Source organism: Nannospalax galili, unplaced genomic scaffold (genome assembly GCF_000622305.1).
Source record: "Nannospalax galili isolate Female #2095 unplaced genomic scaffold, S.galili_v1.0 scaffold533, whole genome shotgun sequence".
Taxonomy (NCBI): domain Eukaryota; kingdom Metazoa; phylum Chordata; class Mammalia; order Rodentia; family Spalacidae; genus Nannospalax; species Nannospalax galili.
Window position 1 is genome coordinate 691,414 of NW_008333774.1, and position 13,066 is coordinate 704,479.

At 39.0% G+C, this 13,066-nt stretch overlaps 2 pseudogenes; both read left to right on the forward strand.

The window, feature by feature from the left end:
• Positions 1-3,786: 3,786 nt before the first annotated feature.
• LOC103730202 lies at positions 3,787-4,703 on the forward strand (annotated as a pseudogene).
• A 296-nt stretch (positions 4,704-4,999) lies between these two features.
• Positions 5,000-5,916, forward strand: LOC103730204 (annotated as a pseudogene).
• Positions 5,917-13,066: the final 7,150 nt, after the last annotated feature.

Sequence of the window (13,066 nt, forward strand, 5' to 3'; positions counted from 1 at the left end):
GCGTCTTCCATAAGGTTCATGTGCCCAGAACTGGCCCACTATGGAAATAAGCACAGTTTTTTTAACTTTCTAAAAAAAAATTTATTGAGAATTTCATACATGCATATAATATGTTTTGATCAAATCCATGCCCACTCCCTTCCCTCCAACTTCTCCCATATCTCCCCATCACATTTTTTCTGACAACTTCGTGTACTCTTTCTTTTTGAGTGGGGGGTGGGCTTTTTGCTACTCTAACCATCCGCCCCTCCCAGAAGAGGTAACTAAAATCATTTAGGGTTAGATGAGAGCTCCCAAATACTTTTGACATTTTTGGCCTTTGGAATAGACTATGTTGCTAAGAGGCCCAAGGACATTTTGACTTTTAGCCAAGAAACTGGCTACTCTTCTTTGGGGTCTTTTTACCCTAACTACCTAACCAATTCCTACTTCCTATTCTTATCACACTATAATCTGAAGAGGTTACTCAAATTGCCGATAGGGAATCGGGATGCAGACCTCTCTGGCTTCTTGCATGATGAACAGGGGCACAGGGTGAGGCAATTGAGGTACCCCTTCAGTGGGTCTATCTAAAAGACTCTCAAAATGCATATCTGTATGGAGAAAAGAAAGTCCTTGACTGGTGTGAAGGAGAAGTAAAGACAAGAGTAGTTAGCATTACAAATTCTAGACAGGGCACCAGAAAAAAAGAACAGGGCAAATTTCAAATATTCATATCAGAGTCCATTGAAGTTTCTTCACAAGAGATTCCAAAAGCATGCCTCTGTTGGGTTCCTCCTCACTTTTCTTTTGTCTGCCAAGGCTGTACTTGAGAGTGATGGACTCAGGATTTGCTTTCAGGCACTTTGATAGCTGTTGGAGTGGTTAGAATCAGTGTCAGTTCCCTCTCAAAAGCTTCTAGATAGGGGGAGAAAATAAATTTAGCCATCATTTTAGAACAGCAGTGGGTTGTCTCCCTTAGCTACAGGTGGGCACTACAGTATTGCAGACCAAGGTTTGAAGTCATACATCTGAGCAGCACCTTCTGCTTAGAAACAAAATAATCATTGAGAAATAATTGTCTAAATAACATTTTATATGAACTTAAGCCTAATGTGTGGGAAGTGTAATCCCTTGAACTCTTAAAGAAATATACTTACTGGTCACTTTAATCTTTGGTTATGCTTTCTTTTTTGGTGTTTAAGACCATACAGTTGGCCCAAATGAATCAATTTATAATTACACTTAAGGTCATTACAGGATCTGTTCCTCAGAGGTCACATGGGATTTGGAGGAACCCCTGGCTCCTTTCTTTTACCAGTTCCATCTATATGAAGCTAAGTAAAAGGTCCTGCTCGACCATGGCTGGCTTCAATTAGAAGCATGGAGGAAGTGTTTCCTCTGTGTTGACCCTGCTCTTTGTAGACTGGAAACTGGTTCCAGTCCATCTGGTGGTATCTCCATGGCCTCCCTGAACAAGAGGACAGATGACTCACCACCATTACAGGACATCTTGAGAGATTCTCCATAGTCCACTGGAACTTAATTGACCTTGGAGGGCAAGGAGCAAAAACTGTCCTTTAAGTGCCTCTGACCAAATTAGTATAGGCCTCAAATATGGCTGTTAAACATCCAAGAAGTTTAGTTCCACCAGTCTAGTACTTTTGATTACCATGTGCAATGTAGACAAAGCTTGGGCAAAAACCAAACATTCTTTGATAAACCTTGACTAGACATATATTTTTCCCTTAAACTAGTTGACTAGACTATGACCTTTAGAAAATTTAAGATTTTGTGTATATTATTTTTGTCTCTTCCTTTATATATCATAAAAAAACCTATATAGTCCTTCATCACCTGCTTAGGCATTCTCATTTTTTCTATTTTGGAAAATGTCTCCATTCCCTTATCCTTTTAACATTTTTTACATTCTCATTTTCTTTTTTAATAATTATAAGACATAATAACATAACAAATAAATTTTCTATCTGTTGTGAGAATTCTTTTCTTGGGGATCCTAAGCAATGCTTATCCCCGTTCAAGGTTCTAGTGTCAAACCAATGTTTGATTAAAGTTTTCCTGGAGAGCCAATGAATTTACGGAGCTGATTTACAGGTGAATGAGGGGTTGCTGGGGCCCATGAGTGACCTGAGGGTATGCACACTGAAAAGCCTTTACCCAGCATGGATCAAGCCTTCTCTTCCTAGCCTTCCCCAGATTATATACTTTAGTCATCCCCAAATCCAGGACACCATGTGTGATTAGAGTCAAATTATATACAGTCAGCTGGGAAGAATGGCTGGATACTGAGATGAGAGTTCAATGACCCTTCTTATCCCTCCTTTAATGAAGGAGCCCAACTGTCAACAGGCTCAGTTGTGATAATGTTTGGCAAGCAGGCACAGCTGAAGTCGTGATGATGGTAGTCATTTCATGCGGAAGAGACTGCTGTACAGGATCATCTTATTTAAAGAACATGGAACTTAAAAGGATTTGGTGCTAGGATCCACAGATGAGGGAGAACATACATCTTTTGTTTTTCTGAGTCTGTGTTACTTCACTTAGGATTCAGTTTCTAGAGCCATCCATTTACCTGCAAATTTCATTATTTCATCTTTCTTCACTGCTGAATAGAACTCCATTGTGTAAATATACCAAATTTTTGTTAACCACTAGTCAGTACTAAGGCAGAGGTAACTACACAAATTGAAGTGATTTAGGTATTGTATATACATGAAGCGTTAGGAAAACTTTACTACATTATAGCTAGACAAATGACTATATACTTGCATTAACTATATGAGCTCAAAATCAGATCTCAGCCCTATTTTGAGTTTTCCTTCACACCAGTGACCATGGCTTCATGGAAATGAAAATGTCATACCTGAGTTTACATGATTGTGCTGTGGTGGAATTCAAATATATGAAGTAATACAAAGAACAGCTCATGCAAATTATTGAGTTATTGCATCTCAAACATTCACACACACATACATGTGTGTGCATGTAATTTATATGTATGTTATAATCACCACACACATTAAACATTTATACTATTTTAGCTTACAGAGATATAAAATACTTTGAAAAATACAAATGAAAACTGTGGTGTTTATTGTTCAATTTATTCACATAAAATATTTCAGTGTGAAAGTATATTGATTGATATGTGTAAAATTTGCCCAAATGGAACCATCAATTAGAAGTGAAAGCATAGTAATGGCACATTATAATTAGTGTTGATCTTATAGCATACAAACACGCAAATTCAAGAGCAGTGATATGGGGGTGGTGGGCACATTGTCAGGGAGGGAAGAGCATATTTATTTTAGAGAATGTAAGAGGTAGAGCATTAAGGAACAGACACCTTCTTATCTGTCTATAGTAGGGGTGGATGGGAAAGTGAGCCAGGAAACAAGGTGTAGCAGAGGTCAGTATAAGCGCGGCATTGGGAAATACAGGGATCCGTGATTTCCCAGGTTTATAAGACTTGCTATTAATCTTGAGCAGTGGACTTTGAAATTGTTTAGGAGGAAATGAATTAGCTTTCTTATTCATGTTGTTACCTTTGACTTTTTAAAGGCCGTACAGACTTCTCTGACCAAGAAAGTTGCCAGACGCAAGTGGAAAGGAACATTCAATTTGAATATTAAAATATATTCAACAAAATTGCAGTACAGGAAGAAGACTAATTCATCATAATCATTAATTATAGAGTCAGTTCCTCTTTATCATCCTGTTATATTTCATATTTTGAGTGTATTTTTCCTTTATCTTAAAAAAAATAAGATACAGCAACCAGTTTACATGGAGAAAGGAAATCAAAGTTCCAGTGACTTCATTTTGTTGGGGTTGCTTCCAGAAAACCACCCTGGCCTTCTTCTTTTTCTGCTCATCATCCTCGCATTCTCTCTTGTTTGGCAACTCAGCAATGATCCACTTCATATTTGCAGATTCCAGGCTCTACACCCCCATGTACTTTCTCCTCAGCTGGCTCTCCCTCATGGACTGGATGTACATCTCTACAACTGTTCCCAAAATGGCCTTCAACTTCCTTTCTGGCCAGAAAAGCATCTCCTTCCTAGGCTGTGGAGTGCAGTACTTTTTCTTTGTGTCAATGGCTAATTCTGAAGACTTACTCCTGGCCGCCATGGCTTATGGCCGTTTTGTGGCCATCTGCCACCAGCTTCATTACCCCATTCATATGAACAAAATGATGTGTCTGAAGATGATCAAAGGATCCTGTATAATGGGCTCCATCAGCTCCTTATCCCACACAGTCTACGCCCTTCATATCCCTTATTGCCAGTCTAGGTCCATTAACCATTTCTTCTGCGATGTTCCGGCCTTGGTGTCCCTGGCCTGTATGGACACTTGGGTCTATGAGTACACGGTGTTTGTAAGCATAAGCCTGTTTCTCCTATTTCCTTTCTTTGGCATCACTGCTTCCTGTGGAGGGTTCTTTATGCAGTTTTTCATATGCGCTCAAAAGAGGGAAAGAAAAAGACCCTCAGCATTTTACTGTGGTGACATTTTACTATGCACCTTTTGTCTACACTTATCTTCAACCTAAGTTTCTGTTCACCTTCAGAAGATAAGATTCTGGCTGTGTTGTATACTACCCTCCCCCCATGCTCAACCCCATCATCTACAGCCTGAGGAATGAGGAGATCCTGGGGGCCTTGACTAGAGTGTTTGGGATATTCTCTTCCCTGAAAACATGATTCAGGGATCCGGGTTTTCCCAGGTTTGTAAGACTTGATATTAACCTTGAGCAGTGGGCTTTGGATAGTTTGTAGGAGGAAATGAATTAGCCATCTTATTCATGTTGTTACCTTTGACTTTATGAAGATTGCACAGACATCTCTGACCAAGAAAGTTGCCATGCAGTACCAGAAGAAGAATTCATCGTAATCATTAATTACACTCAGTTCCTCTTCACTATCCTCTTATGTTTCATGTGTTGAGTCTATTTTGCTTTTATCTTTTCTTTAAATAGTAAGATACAGCAATATTTTTCATGGAGAAAGGAAATCAAAGTTCCAGTGACTTCATTTTGTTGGGGTTGCTTCCAGAAAACCACCCTGGCCTTCTTCTTTTTCTGCTCATCATCCTCGCATTCTCTCTTGTTTGGCAACTCAGCAATGATCCACTTCATATTTGCAGATTCCAGGCTCTACACCCCCATGTACTTTCTCCTCAGCTGGCTCTCCCTCATGGACTGGATGTACATCTCTACAACTGTTCCCAAAATGGCCTTCAACTTCCTTTCTGGCCAGAAAAGCATCTCCTTCCTAGGCTGTGGAGTGCAGTACTTTTTCTTTGTGTCAATGGCTAATTCTGAAGACTTACTCCTGGCCGCCATGGCTTATGGCCGTTTTGTGGCCATCTGCCACCAGCTTCATTACCCCATTCATATGAACAAAATGATGTGTCTGAAGATGATCAAAGGATCCTGTATAATGGGCTCCATCAGCTCCTTATCCCACACAGTCTACGCCCTTCATATCCCTTATTGCCAGTCTAGGTCCATTAACCATTTCTTCTGCGATGTTCCGGCCTTGGTGTCCCTGGCCTGTATGGACACTTGGGTCTATGAGTACACGGTGTTTGTAAGCATAAGCCTGTTTCTCCTATTTCCTTTCTTTGGCATCACTGCTTCCTGTGGAGGGTTCTTTATGCAGTTTTTCATATGCGCTCAAAAGAGGGAAAGAAAAAGACCCTCAGCATTTTACTGTGGTGACATTTTACTATGCACCTTTTGTCTACACTTATCTTCAACCTAAGTTTCTGTTCACCTTCAGAAGATAAGATTCTGGCTGTGTTGTATACTACCCTCCCCCCATGCTCAACCCCATCATCTACAGCCTGAGGAATGAGGAGATCCTGGGGGCCTTGACTAGAGTGTTTGGGATATTCTCTTCCCTGAAAACATGATTACCCCCCACCTTCAGTGTCAACTGGACAATGCTGTCTATTCAAAATTCAATGTCTTCTACATGCCTATTTTTAAATTTTCTCATGATGCATTTATTAGTTAAAATAAAAAATATGTTTATTATTGCATAAGATTACAATTATTCCTCAAATCCTAAAATATAGACAAACTATGGGCTCTGACAATCAATCCCCCTACTGGGCATAAATTGAAAAAGAATAGTCAAAACATTTAAGAGACACCACACCCCTTTATTACTACTGGTCACATTAACTAGATTACATTCTGCTCTGCTTTGTCACAATGGGATAAATATAGCAAACAATAATATCACTCAAAAGAGAGGCTTTTGGTTGTTAGTCTTTGTCAACCTGACAAACTAGAGACATTTGGAAAGAGGAAACCTCAGTGAGAAAGTCCCTTCATTAGATTGGCCTGCGGACATGTCTATGAGACATTTTCTTGATTTCTAGGTGATAGAGGAGGGCCCAGTCCACTGCTGGCAATTCCATTCCTAGGCAGGTGGGACTGGGATACATACAAAAGTAGCTCAGTAAGCCAGAGTGAGCAAGTCAGTAAGCAGGGTTTCTCCACGGTCACTGCACTAGTTCCTGTACCAGGGCTCCTGCATTGAGTTCCCTACATTGACTTCCCTTGATGGTGGACTGTAACCTATAATATGTAATGAACCCTTTACTCTCCAAGTTGTTTTTTATCAAAGTGTTTCTCAGAGTAATAGAATGCTAACTATTTAAAAAATGTTGAATGTATCCCAGTAAAGTGTAAATGTTAAAGTGATGAAGATACTAATTATCTGACTTCATCGCTATACAATGTAAACATGTGTGAAACACCACATTTCTCCACATAAATAAGCACAATTATCTCTAAATTTAGACATATCTATTGTATATTTGTTGTAGGTAAAATATCTGTGGTAGACTGAATATTGACGATGGCAATAAAACATGACCATGTGGAATTAATATTTCAAAGATTCTCAGTTGTTCCTTGTCTGTATAGAATTGCTGTCTTGACTATAAGGCAGGATATTCTATTCTAATATTCTTGTATAAGACTATTCTAAGTGTACTTACTTGATTAGAATTTTACTTGTTTACATTTAAAATATTGAAATGAAACATTCATATCTAAAATTTCAAAGCTAGCATCCAGCTATGAGAAAGAAGATTAGATACTTGTTTCTCTGGGCCTGTGTTACCCAGCTTCTGGTTCTGTCCTTTTACCTGCAATTTTGTTATTTCATTTTGAAGAGCTGTATAATATTTCATTGAGTGTATGTACCACACCTTCATTATTCCATCATCAGATGGACATCTTTCTTGTTTCTAATTCTTGCAATTATGAAAAGAGCAGCAATGAACATGGATGAACAGGTATTTCTATAGTAGGGGAGAGAGTCTTTCGGGTCTATGCCTAAGAATGGTATGGCTGGACAAATGGTAAATCAATTTCTAGCTTTCTGAGGAAACTTCACACTGGTTTCCATAGTGCTTATTCCAGTTTATACCCCAATCAGCACTGGATAAGAAACTTACATATGTTGCACCATCCTTGCATTTCTAAAATAAAGCCTACATGATCGTGGTAGATGATCTTTTTGATGTATGTCTGTATGTGATTTGCAAGCATCTTGTTGAGAAATGGGGACAAAATGCACAAGATCCATGTAAACTCAGGCCAAACAAAATCTAAGCATAGCCATGGCTATGTAGGTAAGAAACCTCAATGCTACTTGAGGAACACTTGGTGGTTGATGGCTGCTGGGAAGTGAAGATTTAGTATAAAGATAATACTCTTACTGTGGTGCATGCCTTTAATACCAGCACTTGGGAGGCAGAGGCAGGCGGATCTCTGTGAGCTCAAGGCCAGCCTGGTCTACATAGTGAGTTCCAGGACAGCTGGGGCTACAGGGAGACCCTGTCTCAAAAAGATCAAAAAAAAAAAAAAGATAATACTCTTGGTAGTCTGACCAAGCTTCAGTGGACGAACCCACAGTGAAGAGCATTTGGGGACAGAAAACCTGACTCTTTCAGATAAATATATTCAGAAATAAATATATATCTATTAAGGTACAGAAAACATGATGAAGGGTATTAAGAGCAGTACAGATTTTGGAAATATATATGCATATATACTCATGTACACATAAAACATATCTATGTTATATATATATGTATATATATGTATGTATGTAACTTACTGAGTCCATTTAATGCTGCTTGTATGTACATGTGTTTATAACTACTTACTTGGGTTTGGATAACCAATCAGGGAACTCATTCTTTGTCAAAACTGATATTCCCTCTTTCAGGAGCCATTGGTTGGCTGTAATTTTACATGTAGAAGTTTTGCTACGTGAAATTTCTCCCTTTCTGGATAGCAGGTTAACTACTGTTGTCACTATAGTCAATAGTTACTTGGTGTTGTCAATACTATGGTTCATACTATTGAGACTTCATGGGTACAGAATCCCTGTCATGTCTAGAATACACTTTCTCCCAGCTGGCATCTTGGTCTTCTGACTCTTACAATCTTTCTGTCTACTGCTCCACAATATTACCTGACCATCAGGCATCAGGGTTGTGTTATAAATGTACCAATTAGGGCGGCTCACCCCATCGTCACTTATTTTCTGTATTTTGAACAGTTGTGGATCTCTGTAATAGCCTTTGTCTCCTGAAAAAAAAGAAGCTACTTTGATGAGAGCTGGGAGTTACTCTTATCTGTGTATAAGAATGAGTTAGAAGCTATACTGATTTAGGAAAGTGGCAGTCGTAGGTTCTCCTCTAGGGTCTATGGCCTCTCCAGCCATTGGTAGTTGGCTAGGTTTACAGTACCAGGCATGAGTTCCTCCTATTCAGTGGGCCTTAGGTCTAAATAGATAGTTATTTGTTACCCCCAAGATGTAAGTGCCAATATTCAACCATTTGAGATCTCTTCCATTGTGGTACACAGGATTTAGAGCTTGATAGGACTATTGATTACTTTTGTCCCTTGGCACATTGCATAGCAACTTCTTGTATGAGAACTAGACCTCAAGGAGGAGAATTACAGGTCAGTACCAGCTTGATTCCTTCAGGTCCTGGATTCCCAAGCACAATAACAATAGGTTATATTGTCTGGGAGCCTCTTGGACCCCCACCCTCCAATTCATCCTACAATTTGAAGAGAAATTTCCCTTGCCTGGCATTGGGGCTTTGTTTAGATAGTCTAGGGCTCATATAGAGGGCATTACTAACCATGTGGTATAACTATGTTTAAGCTACACACACACACACACACACAAACACACACACACACATATTACACCAGAGAGAGAGAAAGAAAGAGAGTTGGAAGAACCTACCATACTTATGGATTAAAAGAGGTAATATTTTGAAAATAATCATCCTACCAAAAGTAATCTATAGATTCAATGTAATCTCCATTAAAATCCCCATGACATTCCTCACAAAATTAGAAGAAACCATCCTAAAATTCATATGGAATCACAAAAGACCCCAGATAATCAAAGCAATCTTGGACACAGAGAGCAATGCTGGGGGCAGGGGGGATTACCACACCAGATCTCAAAATATTATACAGAGCTGTAGTCAGAAGGACAGCATAGTATTGGCACAAAAACACACACATAGATCAAAGGAACATAATTGAAGATCCAAACATGAGTGCATGCAATTTCAGTCACCTAATATTTGACAAAGAGGCCAAGAACACACAATGGAGGAAATATAGCATCTTCAACAAATGGTGCTGGCAGAACTGGATCTCCACCTGTAGAAGAATAAAACTAGACCCTTATCTTTCAGTGTGTATAAAACTACAAATGATTACTAACTACAAATGATTAAAATACTTCAATGAAACCTGAAACTCCAAAACTATTAGAAAAAAACATCGGCAGTACCCTAAAATATATAGCTGTAGGAAAGAACATTCTATATTGAACATCAGTTGCTCAGGAATTAAAGTCAATAATCAACCAGTGAGACCTCATTAACTAAAACTTCCACACAGAAGAAGGAATGAAGTAAAAAGAAAACCCATAGAGTGGGAGAAAATCTTCACCAGCAAGACATATGACAGGGGATTAATCTCCAGAATATAAAAAGAACTCAAAAAACAAAGAATCAAGGAAACAAATGACCTAATTAAGAGATGGGTTATGGAGCTAAACAGAGAGTTCTCAAAACAAGAAATAAACATGACTAAGAAACACCTTTAAAGGTGTTGAAACATCCTTAGTAATTAGGGAAATGTAAATTAAAACCACTTTAAGATTTCATCTTACCCCATTGGACTGGCTAAGGTCAAGAGAACAAATGATACCAAATGCTGGCAAAGATGTGGGGAAAGGGGAATGCTCATTCACTGCTGGTGGGACTGAAAACTTGTGCAATCACTATACAAAGCAGAGTGGAGAACTCATATCAAACTAAAAATGAACATACTATATGATCTGGTTATACCACTCCTTGGCACATACTCAAAGGACTCATCCTACTGCAGAGATACCTGTGCATCCATGTTTGTTAGTTCTTTTCATAATAGCCAAGAAAAGGAAGCAACCTAAGTGTCCCTCAACTGACAAAACATGGAACATTTACACAGTGGAGATCTTCTCAGTGTAAAGAAAGATGGAATCATAAAATGTACGTGTAAGTGATGGAACTAGAAATTATTGTACTGACTGAAGTAACACAGACCCAGAAAAACAAACGATGTATGTTCTCTCTCACTTGTGGATCTTAGCACCAAATCCTCACATGTGAGTATATATCCTGATATAACTGCAGAAACTAGGAAAATGGAATGGAGCCAGAAGGTAAAGGGAAAGAAGGAGGCAGAGAGAAAGAGAGAGGAACAGTAAGAGACAGATGTTACTAAGGGGAAAATGGGTAAATGGAGATATTTAAATGGAAGGGGAAGAGGGAGGGTTATACAAGTGACCATGGGGTAAAGGAGAAGATGGAACTCAAGAGAGGGGGGACGATAGGAGATAGGTATTATCAAGAGTGAAATGGGGAAAATGGGGGTACTTTAACTGGGGAAGGAGGGCTAGAGAGAGGAGAGATAAATAATGCTTAGCTGGTGTGAAGAATCAGAGGGAAATGTAATGGTTTAAAAACCTACTGAAAATTATACATACAATATAGCTACATGTGTCCATGTGTATAGCTGAAGGTTATGTAACAAGAAACAGTGCCAGGTAAGAGAAACCTTCATTCCAGTTGTTGCCCAGGGTAATTAAAGAGACTCCCCAAATTACACAGGTTATTGCCACAGCCCTTGATTGCCAACCAGAACTTGAAGGCCAGACCCTATTTCCTGAAGACAGGATGTACTTTGGACACAGGACTTGGAGCAATGGAGTTGGAACTGAACTGGAATCCTTCTCCCTGATGCCTAGCTCTTACAGTTTTGGAGGACTCTATGAAAGCTGTTAAGGGAGAACATTAGTCAATGGTTCAACCGCAACTTTAAGGTCTAATGACCACAACCATGAACAGCCCAGCCAACTACATTGGTGCAGTATTGGCACTTTTATTTTGAAAGTGGGTAACTGACAGCTACCTAATTGGACTTAAAGCCAACTCACTGGCAGGGAAATTTGTGTAAGTATAGCCAAATACAGACGGTTGGATGAGTTATAGTTCTTACAGAAAACTATAAGGCTCTAACATCCCTAGACAAATGATATTTCTTACTATATGCTAATTTTGGGTCCTTATATTTACAGACAAGTATGCTTATCACCATTGATCAAAAAGCCTCTTTTGCAACAGAGGAGACTATTACTGTGTTTTGCAACTGGTCACCCACAGAGAATAAATATCTCTGAGATGCACAACCCTAAGTGACACAGCTAAAATGGAATTTCTACACCTAAAACTCACAGAACATACTGGAACAAGAGGGTAGAAAGAATGCCAATGCATCTCTCAACTCTCATTAAAGAATCTCCCTCATTCAACAGAGGGCAATGAACACAATAGGCTACAAATGGCCAATGTGTAGAGAATAAGAGTCTTCAGAGTGTGGGTCCTTGGACAGGACATATATAATTAATCACCATACACCCAGGGCTCAAGGACCATTGTGGAAGAGTGGGCAGAAAGATTGTAAGAGCCAGCAGAGGAGGTGCATGACCAGATGGAAAGAGATTCTTACAGCTTCCTGGAACCTTGCTCATATGAACTTACAGCAATGGTATCAGCATACACAAGATCCATACAAACTCATACAGAAAAAAGCCCAGCACAGAACTATGGAAATGGACAGCAGGCCCTAATCTTCACTAGAGAACTATTGGCAGATGATTATTGTTGGGTAAGGCCAGGGAAGGGAGAGTTGATCTTCTTTAAGGGAGTGACTCTAGATAGCTGACTAGATCCCAGTCAATGAACTTGCACCAAGGGACATCTGGGTACACTAACTTGACTGGATAGGCCTTAACATATATAACAGAATGCATGAAATCCGGTGGGGGGGGTTATGAGAGGGTGTGGATGGGGGAGCGGATATAAAGATGAGCAAGACGTTTTGTATGAAATACACAAAAGTTCCATAAAAATATATAAAACATTAATTCAACAAAAACAAATGGAGAAAGACTAAGGAAAGAATTTCCAATATAAACTGACATTGTATATATAAACATTAAAGGAAAAAGTCATTCCTGAGATGAAAGTCACATCCTGATTCACTAGTTTAGTTTATCAATTAGTGGATGGAAAAGATAAGAAAGCGTGAAGTCCACTCATTCTTGCTCCTGTGTTGACACTACACATGCAGTGCCACACATCTTCCCTCTTAGTTCCAGAATGTTCTAAAAACTACTGCATTTGAAATATTTGGTCACATGCTTTCAATTGTTATGAAATTAGTAGTAAATCTAACAGGCTAGATTCTCTGAATCTAAATATTCAGTTTGTCACAAGACCTCTGGGTCAACCTGTGACTAAAGTATAATTTCTGACAAAATCAGTGTTTCAGTACACCAATTGTGTAACCTTTTGTGATCTAACTTAATAAAATGGGAATTTAATATGTGTTACCTAACATTCATTAGTTGTAGTTGAAATAATGGAGTGTGCCCTCCGTAGTCTATTTCCAGGCATCAAG